The following is a 16,288-nucleotide window of genomic DNA, read 5'->3' as shown; positions in this document are numbered from 1 at the left end:
AGTAAAGTTAACTCGTACCAAAAATAATAGCTAAGTCGTACTTGAACATATTCGGATTTTTTTGTTAAGTCGTTCTTGAAATCGGAAAGGTGTTTGTTAAGTCGTACTTAAAATCATTCGGATTTTGTTAAGTCGTAGCAGGAATAATTCGATTTTTTCATCTCATTATTTTAGTTACTCTTGTTATTGGCTCAAGAGCTTTGCTTCCTACAGGAACTTCCAACTTTACTTCCGACATTAACGGAAGTCCCACTCGTTGCTTTGCAACGAGCTTTGCTCTAGTTATTAAGGTCTTCCGTTTCCAACGGAAGACCTTATTGTTATTGCTTTGTTTCTTTTTCCCTATTCTTCTATATTATTATTATTTTTTTTTCTTACAAATTTTGTGCACGCGAGATCTCGAGAACTACTCAATTGATTTTCATGAAATTTTGGGATCTAATAGAAGATGATATGAACCGTATTGCAAATTTTTTTTATTGATGACGTAACTTCCGGTTTTGAGATATAGTCGTTTTATCGATTTTCAGAGGGGTATTTTGTCGGCAGTACTCCTCTTAAACTATAGCAGATATAAACTTGAAATTTTCAGCGATGGTAAAAGGAAGACTGAAATTGTGCATGAAGGTTTAAAATCATTTCGATCGCAAAAAGTGTCGAAGCTCGCCTGGACCCGAAAATAGGGATAAAAAAAAACGTCGTAATTTTTGTGGTTTTCTTTAATTATCTCTTTTCTGAAAAATAGTTTGTTAAGACATGTAATGTAAAAATAGTTTCTTTTTACAAGACCTTTCTTTTAAAATCAAGGAAAAGGGGCTTGCCCCTCAAATTAGGGAACCAAAGGGCTCTAAAGTCTTTAATCTGTAGCCCTTTACTGAACGATATTTTGTGAATTGTTATAGAAGCAAATATGTTTATCTCACAGTTATGTATTCAAGCAATGTAATGATTTAATCATGTGTTACGTAATTAAGGGTTTTTTGGGGCCAAAAGTCAAAAATTTTGATCACCCATATCTCAGAAAGGAAAAATATTCTGAAATGCAGTACAGAAGAAAAGTTGTTCAAACCGATGTTCTTAACAATATGCAACCCTCAAAATTTCGTTAAACGGCCCCTATAAGGAAATAAGGGATCGGCCCCTAAAACCTTTTTTCTTATATATCTCCAGAACGGTAACAAATTTCTAAACACTTCTTGAACAAATTGTATTTAGAATTAAGTGACCTTTTATTTGATATCAAGAAAAAGGGGCTGGCCCCTTAAATTAGGGAACCAAAGGGCTCTTAAGTCTTTTATCTATAGCCTCTTACTGAGGGATATTTTGTAAAATGTTATAGAAGCAAATATGTTTATCTCACAGTTATGTATCTACGCAATGTAATGATTTTATCATGTGTTATGTAATTAGGGGTTTTTAGGAGCCAAGAGTCAAAAATTCTGATCACCCATATCTCAGAAAGAAAAAATATATTGAAATGCAGTACAGAAGAAAAGTTGTTCAAACTGATGTTCTTAACAATATGCAACCCTCAAAATTTCGTTAAACGACCCCTATAAGGAGATAGGGGATTGGCCCCTAAAACCCTTTTTCTTATATATCTCCAGAACGGTAACAATTTGCTTAACACTTGTTGAACAAAATGTGTTTAGAATTAAGTGACCTTTTATTTGATATCAAGAAAAAGGGGCTGGCCCCTTAAATTAGGGGATGAAAGGGCTCTTAAGTCTTTTATCTATAGCCTCTTACTGAGGGATATTTTGTAAAATGTTATAGAAGCTAATATGTTTATCTCATAGTTGTGTATCTAAGCAATGTAATAATTTTATAATGTGTTATGTAATTAGGGGTTTTAGGGGTCAAAAGTCCAAAATTTGATCACCCATATCTCAGAAAGGAAAAATATTTTGAAATGCACCACAGAAGAAAAGTTGTTCAGAATGATGTTTTTAACAATACGCAACCTTCAAAATTTCGTTAAACGGTCCCTTTATGGAGATAAGGGATCGGCCCCTAATGCCTTCTTTCTCATTTATCTTAAGAACGGTAACGAATTTCTAAACATTTGTTGACAATATGTGTTTAGAATAAAATGACCTTCAATTTGATTTCAAGAAAAAGGGGCTGGCCCCTTAAATTAGGGAAACAAAGGGCTCTAAATTCTTTAATCTATAGCCCTTTACTAAGAGCTATTTTGTGAAAAGTTATTTAAGCTGAATTAGGTATAATACGTTTATATATCCTAACAATATAATGATTTTCTCTTGCGTTACGTATTAAGGGTTCTTTAGGAGCCAGAGGTAAACAAGTTTAATCCTTTCTATCTTAATTTGAAGAAATGCAAGTCTTTAAAAAGGCAATATAAGATAAGTTATAAAATGTGATACAATACAGCATTAGTTCTCCACTCTTTTTTCCATATCATGTTTTTTTTCGAAAATCAAAGTCGATGATGTTAAATTTCCTTCTAAAAACCGGACGGAAGACCTCCTCGTTGCTCGCAACGAGATCGTGTCTAGTTATTATTATTATTCTTTTTTTGTCTTACAAATTTTGTGCAGGCGATTTCTCAGAGATGGGACGATCGATTTCTCTCAAATTTTCAGGACTGAAGCCTCGTTATCTGAAATTTATACCGCTGAAACAGATTTTGAAAATTCACTTCCGGTCGGAAGTTATCGTCCGTTTACGATTTTAAAAAGTCAATTTTGTCGCTCAGGTTTTTCAAAAACGAGCAAAGATAGAGAGCTGAAAATTTCAGAGATGAAAGATCTATCGATTTCCTGGTGCACCTCGGTATAGAGATTGTTCGCCGTCACTTCCGGTCGTCACCGGAAGCAAAATTAAAAAATGAAAATTTTCAACATTTTATTTTTATATATTTTTTCCAATAAGATGATAGTGACCCTTTTACTGATTCAGAATATGTAATTTGTTTCAAAATCGATCAAGGCGTTCTCGAAAAATTAAGCGTCAAAGTCCTGAAGCGAGAGTCCGAGTAGCTCAGTCGATATAGTCGTGGACATGGCCCAGGCGACCCGGGTTCAAGCCTCGAGTGCCGCAAAATTTTTTTTCATTTTTTTTGCTTAGATCAACGATTTTATCTTTGAATTGATAAGTTTAATCTAATCTATTCAAAAATCGGACGGAAGACCCACTCGTTGCTCGCAACGAGATCGAATCTAAATATTATTCTTTTTTTGTCTTACAACTTTTGTGCAGGCGATTTCTCGGAGATGACTCGTTCGATTTCCTCCAAATTTTCAGGGGTGATGCCTAGTCATATGAATTTTATACCGCATGAACAATTTTTAAAAATTCACTTCCGGTCGGAAGTTATCGTCGTTTTACGATTTTTTAAAGTCAATTTTGTCGGCGATGTTTCTCAAAAACGAGTAAAGATAGAGAACTGAAATTTTCAGAGATGATAGATCTAGCAATATCCTCGTGTACCTCGGTCAAGAGAATGTCTGCCGTCACTTCCGGTCGTCACCGGAAGCAAATTTAAAAAATGAAAATTTTAAACTTTTTATTTTTATATATTTTTTCCAATTAGATGATAGTGACCCTTTTACTGATTCAGAATAAGTAATTTGTTTTAAAATCGATCAAGGCGTTTTCGAGAAATTAAGCGTCAAAGTCCTGAAGCGAGAGTCCGAGTAGCTCAGTCGATAGAGTCGTGGACATGGCCCAGGCGACCCAGGTTCAAGCCTCGAGTGCCGCAAAATTTTTTTCTCTTTTTTCGCTTAGATCTACGATTTTATCTTTGAGTTGATAAGTTTAATCTTATCTATTCAAAAATTGGACGGAAGGCCCACTCGTTGCTCGCAACGAGATCGAATCTAGTTAGGGTCTTCCGTCTTCAGCGGAAGACCCTTCTATTATTGTAATGTTTCTTTTTCACTTTTATTATTATTATTCTTTTTTTGTCTTACAAATTTTGTGCAGGCGATTTCTCGGAGATGACTCGTTCGATTTCCTTCAAATTTGCAGGGCTGATGACAAGTCATATGAATTTTATACCCCCGGAACAATTTTGAAAAATTCACTTCCGGTCGGAAGTTATGGTCGTTTTACAATTTTTAAAAGTCAATTTTGTCGGCGATGTTTTTCAAAAACGAGTAAAGATAGAGAACTGAAATTTTCAGAGATGATAGATCTAGCAATATCCTCGTGTACCTCGGTCAAGAGAATGTTCGCCGTCACTTCCGGTCGTCACCGGAAGCAAAATTAAAAAATTAAAATTTTAAACTTTTTATTTTTATATATTTTTTCCAATAAGATGATAGTGACCCTTTTACTGATTCAGAATATGTAATTTGTTTCAAAATCGATCAAGGCGTTCTCGAGAAATTAAGCGTCAAAGTCCTGAAGCGAGAGTCCGAGTAGCTCAGTCGATATAGTCGTGGACATGGCCCAGGCGACCCGGGTTCAAGCCTGGAGTGCCGCAAATATTTTTTTCATTTTTTTTCGCTTAGATTTACGATTTTATCTTTGAATTGATAGGTTTAATCTTATCTATTCAAAAATTGGACGGAAGACCCACTCGTTGCTCGCAACGAGATCGAATCTAGTTATTATTCTTTTTTTTTCTTACCGATTTTGTGCATACGATTTCTCGGAGATGGCTAGGTAGATTTCGCTCAAATTTTCAATATAAACGTGCTTTTATCTAAAGCTGATACATTTTTTTCCTTTTTGAAAAACACTTCCAGTCGGAAGATATCGTCGTTTTACGATTTTAAAAAGTCAATTTTGTCTGTCGGGTTTCTCAAAAACGAGTAAAGATATAGGGCTGAAATTTTTAGAGATGATAGATCTAGCGTTTTTCTGGTGAACCTCGGTCAAGAGAATGTCCGCCGTCGTTTCCGGTCGTCACCGGAAGCAAATTTCAAAAAATTCAATTTTTCGACTTTTTTATTTTTTAATATTTTTTTTTGAAATATTTACACCTTACAGTGACCTTTTTACTGATTCAGAATATGTAATTTGTTTTAAAATCGATCAAGGCATTCTCGAGAAATTAAGCGTCAAAGTCCTGAAGCGAGAGTCCGAGTAGCTCAGTCGATAGAGTCGTGGACATGGCCAAGGCGACCCGGGTTCAAGCCTCGAGTGCCGCAAATTTTTTTTTTACTATTTTTCGCTTAGATCTACGTTTTTATCTTTTAATTGATAAGTTTGATAAAATCTATTCTAAAATTGGACGGAAGACCCACTCGTTGCTCGCAACGAGATCGAATCTAGTTAGGGTCTTCCGTCTTCAGCGGAAGACCCTTCTATTATTCTATTGTTTCTTTTTCACTTTTCTTATTGTTATCATTATTATTAGGGTCTTCCGTCTTCAGCGGAAGACCCTTCTATTATTCTATTGTTTCTTTTTCACTTTTCTTATTGTTATTATTATTATTATTATTATTATTATTATTCTTTTTTTTTCTTACCGATTTTGTGCAGACGATTTCTCGGAGATGGCTGAGTCGATTTCGCTCAAATTTTCAATATAAACGTATTTTTATCTATACCTGATATGTAATTTTTATTTTTTGAAAATACACTTCCGGTCGGAAGTTATCGTCCGTTTACGATTTTAAAAAGTCAATTTTGTCTGTCGGGTTTCTTAAAAACGAGCAAAGATATAGAGCTGAAATTTTCAGAGATGATAGATCTACCGTTTTTCTAATGTACCTCGGTCAAGAGACTGTCCGCCGTCACTTCTGGTCGTCACCGGAAGGAAATTTGAAAAATTGAATTTTTCGACTTTTTTATTTTTTAATATTTTTTTTTGAAATTTTTACACCGTATAGTGACCCTTTTACTGATTAAGAATATGTAATTAGTTTTAAAATCGATCAAGGCATTCTCGAGAAATTAAGCGACAAAGTTCTGAAGCGAGAGTCCGAGTAGCTCAGTCGATAGAGTCGTGGACATGGCCAAGGCGACCCGGGTTCAAGCCTCGAGTGCCGCAAATTTTTTTTTTACTATTTTTCGCTTAGATCTACGTTTTTATCTTTTAATTGATAAGTTTGATAAAATCTATTCTTAAATTGGACGGAAGACCCACTCGTTGCTCGCAACGAGATCGAATCTAGTTATTAGGGTCTTCCGTCTTCAGCGGAAGACCCTTCTATTATTCTATTGTTTCTTTTTCACTTTTCTTATTCTTATTATTATTATTAGGGTCTTCCGTCTTCAGCGGAAGACCCTTCTATTATTCTATTGTTTCTTTTTCACTTTTCTTATTCTTATTATTATTATTATTATTATTCTTTTTTTTTCTTACCGATTTTGTGCAGACGATTTCTCGGAGATGGCAGGGTCGATTTCGCTCAAATTTTCAATATAAACGTGTTTTTATCTAAACCTGATATATAATTTTTATTTTTTGAAAATACACTTCCGGTCGGAAGTTATCGTCCGTTTACGATTTTAAAAAGTCAATTTTGTCTGTCGGGTTTCTCAAAAACGAGCAAAGATATAGAGCTGAAATTTTCAGAGATGATAGATCTAGCGTTTTTCTAATGTACCTCGGTCAAGAGAATGTCCGCCGTCACTTCCGGTCGTCACCGGAAGGAAATTTGAAAAATTGAATTTTTCGACTTTTTTATTTTTTATTATTTTTCTTTGAAATTTTTACACCTTATAGTGACCCTTTCACTGATTAAGAATATGTAATTAGTTTTAAAATCGATCAAGGCATTCTCGAGAAATTAAGCGTCAAAGTTCTGAAGCGGAGTCCGAGTAGCTCAGTCGTTATAGTCGTGGACATGGCCCAGGCGACCCGGGTTCAAGCCTCGAGTGCCGCAAAATTTTTTTCTCTTTTTTTCGCTTAGATCTACGATTTTATCTTTGAATTGATAAGTTTAATCTTATTTATTCAAAAATCGGACGGAAGACCCACTCGTTGCTCGCAACGAGATCGAATCTAGTTAGGGTCTTCCGTCTTCAGCGGAAGACCCTTCTATTATTCTTCGGTTTCTTTTTCACTTTTCTTATTATTATTATTAGGGTCTTCCGTCTTCAGCGGAAGACCCTTCTATTATTCTTCGGTTTCTTTTTCAATTCTATTATTATTATTATTATTATTATTCTTTTTTTCCTTACACATTTTGTGCAGAAGATTTCTCGGCGATTACTCGTTCGATTTCTTTTAAATTTTCAGAAAAGATACCCCGTCGTCTGAAGTTTGTACCGCCGGAATATCTTTTAGAAATTCACTTCCGTTCGGAAGTTATCGTCATTTTACGATTTTTAAAAGTCAATTTTGTCTGACAGGTTTTTCAAAAATGAGTAAAGATATAAAGCTGAAATTTTCAGAGATGATAGACCTATTGTTTTTCTGGCGCAACACACTCAAGAAAATGTCCGCCGTCACTTCTTTTTGTCATAGGAAAAAAAAATAAAAAATTCAATTTTTCGACTTTTTTTTTTTTTAATATTTCTTTTTTATATTTTAACAGTTGATAGTGACCCTCTTACTGATTCAGAATATGTAATTTGTTTTAAAATAGATCAAGGCGTTCTCGAGAAATTAAGCGTCAAAGTCCTGAAGCGAGAGCCCGAGTAGCTCAGTTGATAGAGTCGTGGACATGGCCCAGGCGACCCGGGTTCAAGCCCCGAGTGCCGAAAAAAAAATTCCTATTTTTTTGGATAGATTAACAATTTCGTGTTAAAAGTCGTCTTCTCTACTCAAAAATCTCACGGAAGACCCACTCGTTGCTCGCAACGAGATCGAATCTAGTTATTATTATTATTATTATTATTCTTTTTTTGTCTTACAAATTTTGTGCAGGGGATTTCTCAGAGATGGGACGATCGATTTCTTTTAAATTTTCAGGACTGAAGCCTCGTTATCTGAAATTTATACCGCTGAAACAGATTTTGAAAATTCACTTCCGGTCGGAAGTTATCGTCCGTTTACGATTTTAAAAAGTCAATTTTGTCGCTCAGGTTTTTCAAAAACGAGCAAAGATAGAGAGCTGAGAATTTCAGAGATGATAGATCTATCAATTTCCTGGTGCACCTCGGTATAGAGAATGTTCGCCGTCACTTCCGGTCGTCACCGGAAGCAAAATTAAAAAACGAAAATTTTCAACTTTTTATTTTTATATATTTTTTCCAATAAGATGATAGTGACCCTTTTACTGATTCAGAATATGTAATTTGTTTCAAAATCGATCAAGGCGTTCTCGAGAAATTAAGCGTCAAAGTCCTGAAGCGAGAGTCCGAGTAGCTCAGTCGATATAGTCGTGGACATGGCCCAGGCGACCCGGGTTCAAGCCTCGAGTGCCGCAAATTTTTTTTTCATTTTTTTTGCTTATATCAACGATTTTATCTTTGAATTGATAAGTTTAATCTAATCTATTCAAAAATCGGACGGAAGACCCACTCGTTGCTCGCAACGAGATCGAATCTAGTTATTATTATTATTCTTTTTTTGTCTTACAAATTTTGTGCAGGCGATTTCTCGGAGATGGGACGATCGATTTCTCTCAAATTTTCAAGAATAAAGCCTCGTTATCTGAAATTTATACCGCTGAAACAGATTTTGAAAATTCACTTCTGGTCGGAAGTTATCGTCCGTTTACGATTTTAAAAAGTCAATTTTGTCTCTCAGGTTTTTAAAAAACGAGCAAAGATAAAGAGCTGAGACTTTCAGAGATGATAGATCTATCGATTTCCTGGTGCACCGCGGTATAGAGAATGTCCGCCGTCACTTCCGGTCGTCACCGGAAGAAATTTTGAAAAATTGAATTTTTCGACTTTTTTATTTTTTGATATTTTTTTTTGAAATTTTTACACCTTATAGTGACCCTTTTACTGATTCAGAATATGTAATTTCTTTTAAAATCGATCAATGCATTCTCGAGAAATTAAGCGTCAAAGTTCTGAAGCGAGAATCCGAGTAGCTCAGTCGATATAGTCGTGGACATGGCCCAGGCGACCCGGGTTCAAGCCTCGAGTGCCGCAAAATTTTTTTTACTATTTTTCGCTTAGATCTACGTTTATATCTTTGAATTGATAAGTTTGATCTAATCTATTCAAAAATCGAACGGAAGACCCACTCGTTGCTCGCAACGAGATCGAATCTAGTTATTATTATTCTTTTTTTGTCTTACAAATTTTGTGCAGGCGATTTCTTAGAGATGGCACACTCGATTTCTCTCAAATTTTCAGGACTAAAGCCTCGTTATCTGAAATTTATACCGCTGCAACAGATTTTGCAAATTCACTTCCGGTCGGAAGTTATCGTCGTTTTACGATTTTAAAAAGTCAATTTTGTCTGTCACGTTTCTCAAAAACGAGCAAAGATATAGAGCTGAAATTTTCAGAGATGATAGATCTACCGTTTTCCGAATGTACCTCGGTCAAGAGAATGTCCGCCGTCACTTCCGGTCGTCTCCGGAAGGAAATATAAAAAATTGAATTTTTCGACTTTTTTATTTTTTAATATTTTTTTTTTAAATTTTTACACCTTATAGTGACCCTTTTACTGATTCAGAATATGTAATTAGATTTAAAATCGATCAAGGCATTCTCGAGAAATTAAGCGTCAAAGTTCTGAAGCGAGAGTCCGAGTAGCTCAGTCGATAGAGTCGTGGACATGGCCCAGGCGACCCGAGTTCAAGCCTCTAGTGCCGCAAAAAAATTTTCTCTTTTTTTCGCTTAGATCTACGATTTTATCTTTGAATTGATAAGTTTAATCAAATCTATTCAATAATCGGACGGAAGACCCACTCGTTGCTCGCAACGAGATCGAATCTAGTTATTATTCTTTTTTTTTTCTTACCGATTTTGTGCAGACGATTTCTCGGAGATGGCTGGGTCGATTTCGCTCAAATTTTCAATATAAACGTGTTTTTATCTAAAGCTGATATATAATTTTTATTTTTTGAAAAAACACTTCCGGTCAGACGTTATAGTCCGTTAAGATTTTAAAAAGTCAATTTTGTCTGTCGGGTTTCTCAAAAACGAGTAAAGATAAAAGGCTGAAATTTTCAGAGATGATAGATCTAGCGTTTTTCTGGTGAACCTCGGTCAAGAGAATGTCCGCCGTCACTTCCGGTCGTCACCGGAAGGAAATTTGAAAAATTGAATTTTTCGACTTTTTTATTTTTTAATATTTTTCTTTGAAATTTTTACACCTTATAGTGACTCTTTTACTGATTAAGAATATGTAATTCGTTTTAAAATCGATTGAGGCATTCTCGAGAAATTAAGCGTCAAAGTCCTGAAGCGAGAGTCCGAGTAGCTCAGTCGATATAGTCGTGGACATGGCCCAGGCGACCCGGGTTCAAGCCTCGAGTGCCGCAAAAAAAAATTTCATTTATTTCGCTTAGATCAACGATTTTATCTTTGAATTGATAAGTTTAATCTTATCTATTAAAAAATTGGACGGAAGACCCACTCGTTGCTCGCAACGAGATCGAATCTAGTAATTATTATTATTCTTTTTTTGTCTTACAAATTTTGTGCAGGCGATTTCTCAGAGATGACTCGTTTGATTTCCTTCAAATTTTCAGGGCTGATGCTTAGTCATTTGAATTTTATACCGCCGGAACGATTTTTAAAAATTCACTTCCGCTCGGAAGTTATCGTCGTTTTACGATTTTTAAAAGTCAATTTTGTCGGCGATGATTCTCAAAAACGATCAAAGATAGAGAACTGAAATTTTCAGAGATGATAGATCTAGCAATATCCTCGTGAACCTCGGTCAAGAGAATGTTGGCCGTCACTTCTGGTCGTCACCGGAAGCAAATTTAAAAAATGAAAATTTTCAACTTTTTGTTTTGATATATTTTTTCAAATTAGATGATAGTGACCCTTTAACTGATTCAGAATATGCAATTTGTTTTAAAATCGATCAAGGCGTTCTCGAGAAATTAAGCGTCAAAGTCCTGAAGCGAGAGTCCGAGTAGCTCAGTCGATAGAGTCGTGGACATGGCCCAGGCGACCCGGGTTCAAGCCTCGAGTGCCGCAATTTTTTTTTTACTTTTTTTCGCTTAGATCTACGTTTTTATCTTTGAATTGATAACTTTGATCTAATCTATTCAAAAATCGAACGGAAGACCCACTCGTTGCTCGCAACGAGATCGAATCTAGTTATTATTATTATTCTTTTTTTTTCTGACCGATTTTGTGCAGACGATTTCTCGGAGATGGCTGGGTCGATTTCGCTCAAATTTTCAATATAAACGTGTTTTTATCTAAACCTGATATTTAATTTTTATTTTTTGAAAATACACTTCCGGTCGGAAGTTATCGTCCGTTTACGATTTTATAAAGTCAATTTTGTCTGTCGGGTTTCTCAAAAACGAGCAAAGATATAGAGCTGAAATTTTCAGAGATGATAGATCTACCGTTTTTCTAATGTACCTGGGTCAAGAGAATGTCCGCCGTCACTTCCGGTCGTCACCGGAAGGAAATTTGAAAAATTGAATTTTTCGACTTTTTTATTTTTTAATATTTTTCTTTGAAATTTTTACACCTTATAGTGACCCTTTTACTGATTATGAATATGTAATTAGTTTTAAAATCGATCCAGGCATTCTCGAGAAATTAAGCGTTAAAGTTCTGAAGCGGAGTCCGAGTAGCTCAGTCGATATAGTCGTGGACATGGCCCAGGCGACCCGGGTTCAAGCCTCGAGTGCCGCAAATTTTTAATTTTTTTCGCTTAGATCTACGATTTTATCTTTGAATTGATAAGTTTAATCTTATTTATTCAAAAATCGGACGGAAGACCCACTCGTTGCTCGCAACGAGATCGAATCTAGTTAGGGTCTTCCGTCTTCAGCGGAAGACCCTTCTATTATTCTATTGTTTATTTTTCACTTTTCTTATTATTATTCTTTTTTTTTCTTACCGATTTTGTGCAGACGATTTCTCAGAGATGGCTCAACCGATTTCATTCAAATTTTCAAGATTAACGTGACTTTATCTGAAGTTTATTGTTTTTTATCCATTTTTGAAAATTCACTTCCGGTCGGAAGTTATCGTCGTTTAACGATTTTTAAAAGTCAATTTTGTCTGTCACGTTTCTCAAAAACAAGCAAAGATATAGAGCTGAAATTTTCAGAGATGATAGATCCACCGTTTTTCTAATGTACCTCGGTATAGAAAATGTCCGCCGTCACTTCCGGTCGTTACCGGAAGGAAATTTCAAAAATTGAATTTTTCGACTTTTTTATTTTTTGATATTTTTTTTTGAAATTTTTACACCTTATAGAGACCCTTTTCCTGATTAAGAATATGTAATTAGTTTTAAAATCGATTAAGGCATTCTCGAGAAATTAAGCGTCAAAGTTCTGAAGCGAGAGCCCGAGTAGCTCAGTCGATATAGTCGTGGACATGGCGCAGGCAACCCGGGTTCAAGCCCCGAGTGCCGCAAATTTTTTCTCTCTATTTTTCGCTTAGATCTACGACTTTATCTTCGAATTGATAAGTTTAATCTAATTTATTCAAAAATCGGACGGAAGACCCACTCGTTGCTCGCAACGAGATCGTGTCTAGTTATTATTATTATTCTTTTTTTTTCTTACCGATTTTGTGCAGACGATTTCTCGGAGATGTCTTGATCGATTTCGCTCAAATTTTCAATATAAACGTGCTTTTATCTAAAGCTGATATTTAATTTTTATTTTTTGAAAAAACACTTCCGGTCAGAAGTTATCGTCCGTTTACGATTTTAAAAAGTCAATTTTGTCTGTCGGGTTTCTCAAAAACGAGTAAAGATAAAAGGCTGAAATTTTCAGAGATGATAGATCTAGCGTTTTTCTAATGTACCTCGGTCAAGAGAATGTCCGCCGTCACTTCCGGTCGTCACCGGAAGGAAATTTGAAAAATTGAATTTTTCGACTTTTTTATTTTTTATTATTTTTCTTTGAAATTTTTACACCTTATAGTGACCCTTTCACTGATTAAGAATATGTAATTAGTTTTAAAATCGATCAAGGCATTCTCGAGAAATTAAGCGTCAAAGTTCTGAAGCGGAGTCCGAGTAGCTCAGTCGTTATAGTCGTGGACATGGCCCAGGCGACCCGGGTTCAAGCCTCGAGTGCCGCAAAATTTTTTTCTCTTTTTTTCGCTTAGATCTACGATTTTATCTTTGAATTGATAAGTTTAATCTTATTTATTCAAAAATCGGACGGAAGACCCACTCGTTGCTCGCAACGAGATCGAATCTAGTTAGGGTCTTCCGTCTTCAGCGGAAGACCCTTCTATTATTCTTCGGTTTCTTTTTCACTTTTCTTATTATTATTATTATTATTATTATTATTATTATTCTTTTTTTGTCTTACAAATTTTGTGCAGGGGATTTCTCAGAGATGGGACGATCGATTTCTCTCAAATTTTCAGGACTGAAGCCTCGTTATCTGAAATTTATACCGCTGAAACAGATTTTGAAAATTCACTTCCGGTCGGAAGTTATCGTCCGTTTACGATTTTAAAAAGTCAATTTTGTCGCTCAGGTTTTTCAAAAACGAGCAAAGATAGAGAGCTGAGAATTTCAGAGATGATAGATCTATCAATTTCCTGGTGCACCTCGGTATAGAGAATGTTCGCCGTCACTTCCGGTCGTCACCGGAAGCAAAATTAAAAAACGAAAATTTTCAACTTTTTATTTTTATATATTTTTTCCAATAAGATGATAGTGACCCTTTTACTGATTCAGAATATGTAATTTGTTTCAAAATCGATCAAGGCGTTCTCGAGAAATTAAGCGTCAAAGTCCTGAAGCGAGAGTCCGAGTAGCTCAGTCGATATAGTCGTGGACATGGCCCAGGCGACCCGGGTTCAAGCCTCGAGTGCCGCAAATTTTTTTTTCATTTTTTTTGCTTATATCAACGATTTTATCTTTGAATTGATAAGTTTAATCTAATCTATTCAAAAATCGGACGGAAGACCCACTCGTTGCTCGCAACGAGATCGAATCTAGTTATTATTATTATTCTTTTTTTGTCTTACAAATTTTGTGCAGGCGATTTCTCGGAGATGGGACGATCGATTTCTCTCAAATTTTCAAGAATAAAGCCTCGTTATCTGAAATTTATACCGCTGAAACAGATTTTGAAAATTCACTTCTGGTCGGAAGTTATCGTCCGTTTACGATTTTAAAAAGTCAATTTTGTCTCTCAGGTTTTTAAAAAACGAGCAAAGATAAAGAGCTGAGACTTTCAGAGATGATAGATCTATCGATTTCCTGGTGCACCGCGGTATAGAGAATGTCCGCCGTCACTTCCGGTCGTCACCGGAAGAAATTTTGAAAAATTGAATTTTTCGACTTTTTTATTTTTTGATATTTTTTTTTGAAATTTTTACACCTTATAGTGACCCTTTTACTGATTCAGAATATGTAATTTCTTTTAAAATCGATCAATGCATTCTCGAGAAATTAAGCGTCAAAGTTCTGAAGCGAGAATCCGAGTAGCTCAGTCGATATAGTCGTGGACATGGCCCAGGCGACCCGGGTTCAAGCCTCGAGTGCCGCAAAATTTTTTTTACTATTTTTCGCTTAGATCTACGTTTATATCTTTGAATTGATAAGTTTGATCTAATCTATTCAAAAATCGAACGGAAGACCCACTCGTTGCTCGCAACGAGATCGAATCTAGTTATTATTATTCTTTTTTTGTCTTACAAATTTTGTGCAGGCGATTTCTTAGAGATGGCACACTCGATTTCTCTCAAATTTTCAGGACTAAAGCCTCGTTATCTGAAATTTATACCGCTGCAACAGATTTTGCAAATTCACTTCCGGTCGGAAGTTATCGTCGTTTTACGATTTTAAAAAGTCAATTTTGTCTGTCACGTTTCTCAAAAACGAGCAAAGATATAGAGCTGAAATTTTCAGAGATGATAGATCTACCGTTTTCCGAATGTACCTCGGTCAAGAGAATGTCCGCCGTCACTTCCGGTCGTCTCCGGAAGGAAATATAAAAAATTGAATTTTTCGACTTTTTTATTTTTTAATATTTTTTTTTTAAATTTTTACACCTTATAGTGACCCTTTTACTGATTCAGAATATGTAATTAGATTTAAAATCGATCAAGGCATTCTCGAGAAATTAAGCGTCAAAGTTCTGAAGCGAGAGTCCGAGTAGCTCAGTCGATAGAGTCGTGGACATGGCCCAGGCGACCCGAGTTCAAGCCTCTAGTGCCGCAAAAAATTTTTCTCTTTTTTTCGCTTAGATCTACGATTTTATCTTTGAATTGATAAGTTTAATCAAATCTATTCAATAATCGGACGGAAGACCCACTCGTTGCTCGCAACGAGATCGAATCTAGTTATTATTCTTTTTTTTTTCTTACCGATTTTGTGCAGACGATTTCTCGGAGATGGCTGGGTCGATTTCGCTCAAATTTTCAATATAAACGTGTTTTTATCTAAAGCTGATATATAATTTTTATTTTTTGAAAAAACACTTCCGGTCAGACGTTATAGTCCGTTAAGATTTTAAAAAGTCAATTTTGTCTGTCGGGTTTCTCAAAAACGAGTAAAGATAAAAGGCTGAAATTTTCAGAGATGATAGATCTAGCGTTTTTCTGGTGAACCTCGGTCAAGAGAATGTCCGCCGTCACTTCCGGTCGTCACCGAAGGAAATTTGAAAAATTGAATTTTTCGACTTTTTTATTTTTTAATATTTTTCTTTGAAATTTTTACACCTTATAGTGACTCTTTTACTGATTAAGAATATGTAATTCGTTTTAAAATCGATTGAGGCATTCTCGAGAAATTAAGCGTCAAAGTCCTGAAGCGAGAGTCCGAGTAGCTCAGTCGATATAGTCGTGGACATGGCCCAGGCGACCCGGGTTCAAGCCTCGAGTGCCGCAAAAAAAATTTTCATTTATTTCGCTTAGATCAACGATTTTATCTTTGAATTGATAAGTTTAATCTTATCTATTAAAAAATTGGACGGAAGACCCACTCGTTGCTCGCAACGAGATCGAATCTAGTAATTATTATTATTCTTTTTTTGTCTTACAAATTTTGTGCAGGCGATTTCTCAGAGATGACTCGTTTGATTTCCTTCAAATTTTCAGGGCTGATGCTTAGTCATTTGAATTTTATACCGCCGGAACGATTTTTAAAAATTCACTTCCGCTCGGAAGTTATCGTCGTTTTACGATTTTTAAAAGTCAATTTTGTCGGCGATGATTCTCAAAAACGATCAAAGATAGAGAACTGAAATTTTCAGAGATGATAGATCTAGCAATATCCTCGTGAACCTCGGTCAAGAGAATGTTGGCCGTCACTTCTGGTCGTCACCGGAAGCAAATTTAAAAAATGAAA

This window comes from Magallana gigas, chromosome 2 (genome assembly GCF_963853765.1).
Source record: "Magallana gigas chromosome 2, xbMagGiga1.1, whole genome shotgun sequence".
In the NCBI taxonomy this organism is placed as follows: domain Eukaryota; kingdom Metazoa; phylum Mollusca; class Bivalvia; order Ostreida; family Ostreidae; genus Magallana; species Magallana gigas.
This window is presented reverse-complemented; position numbering follows the sequence as displayed.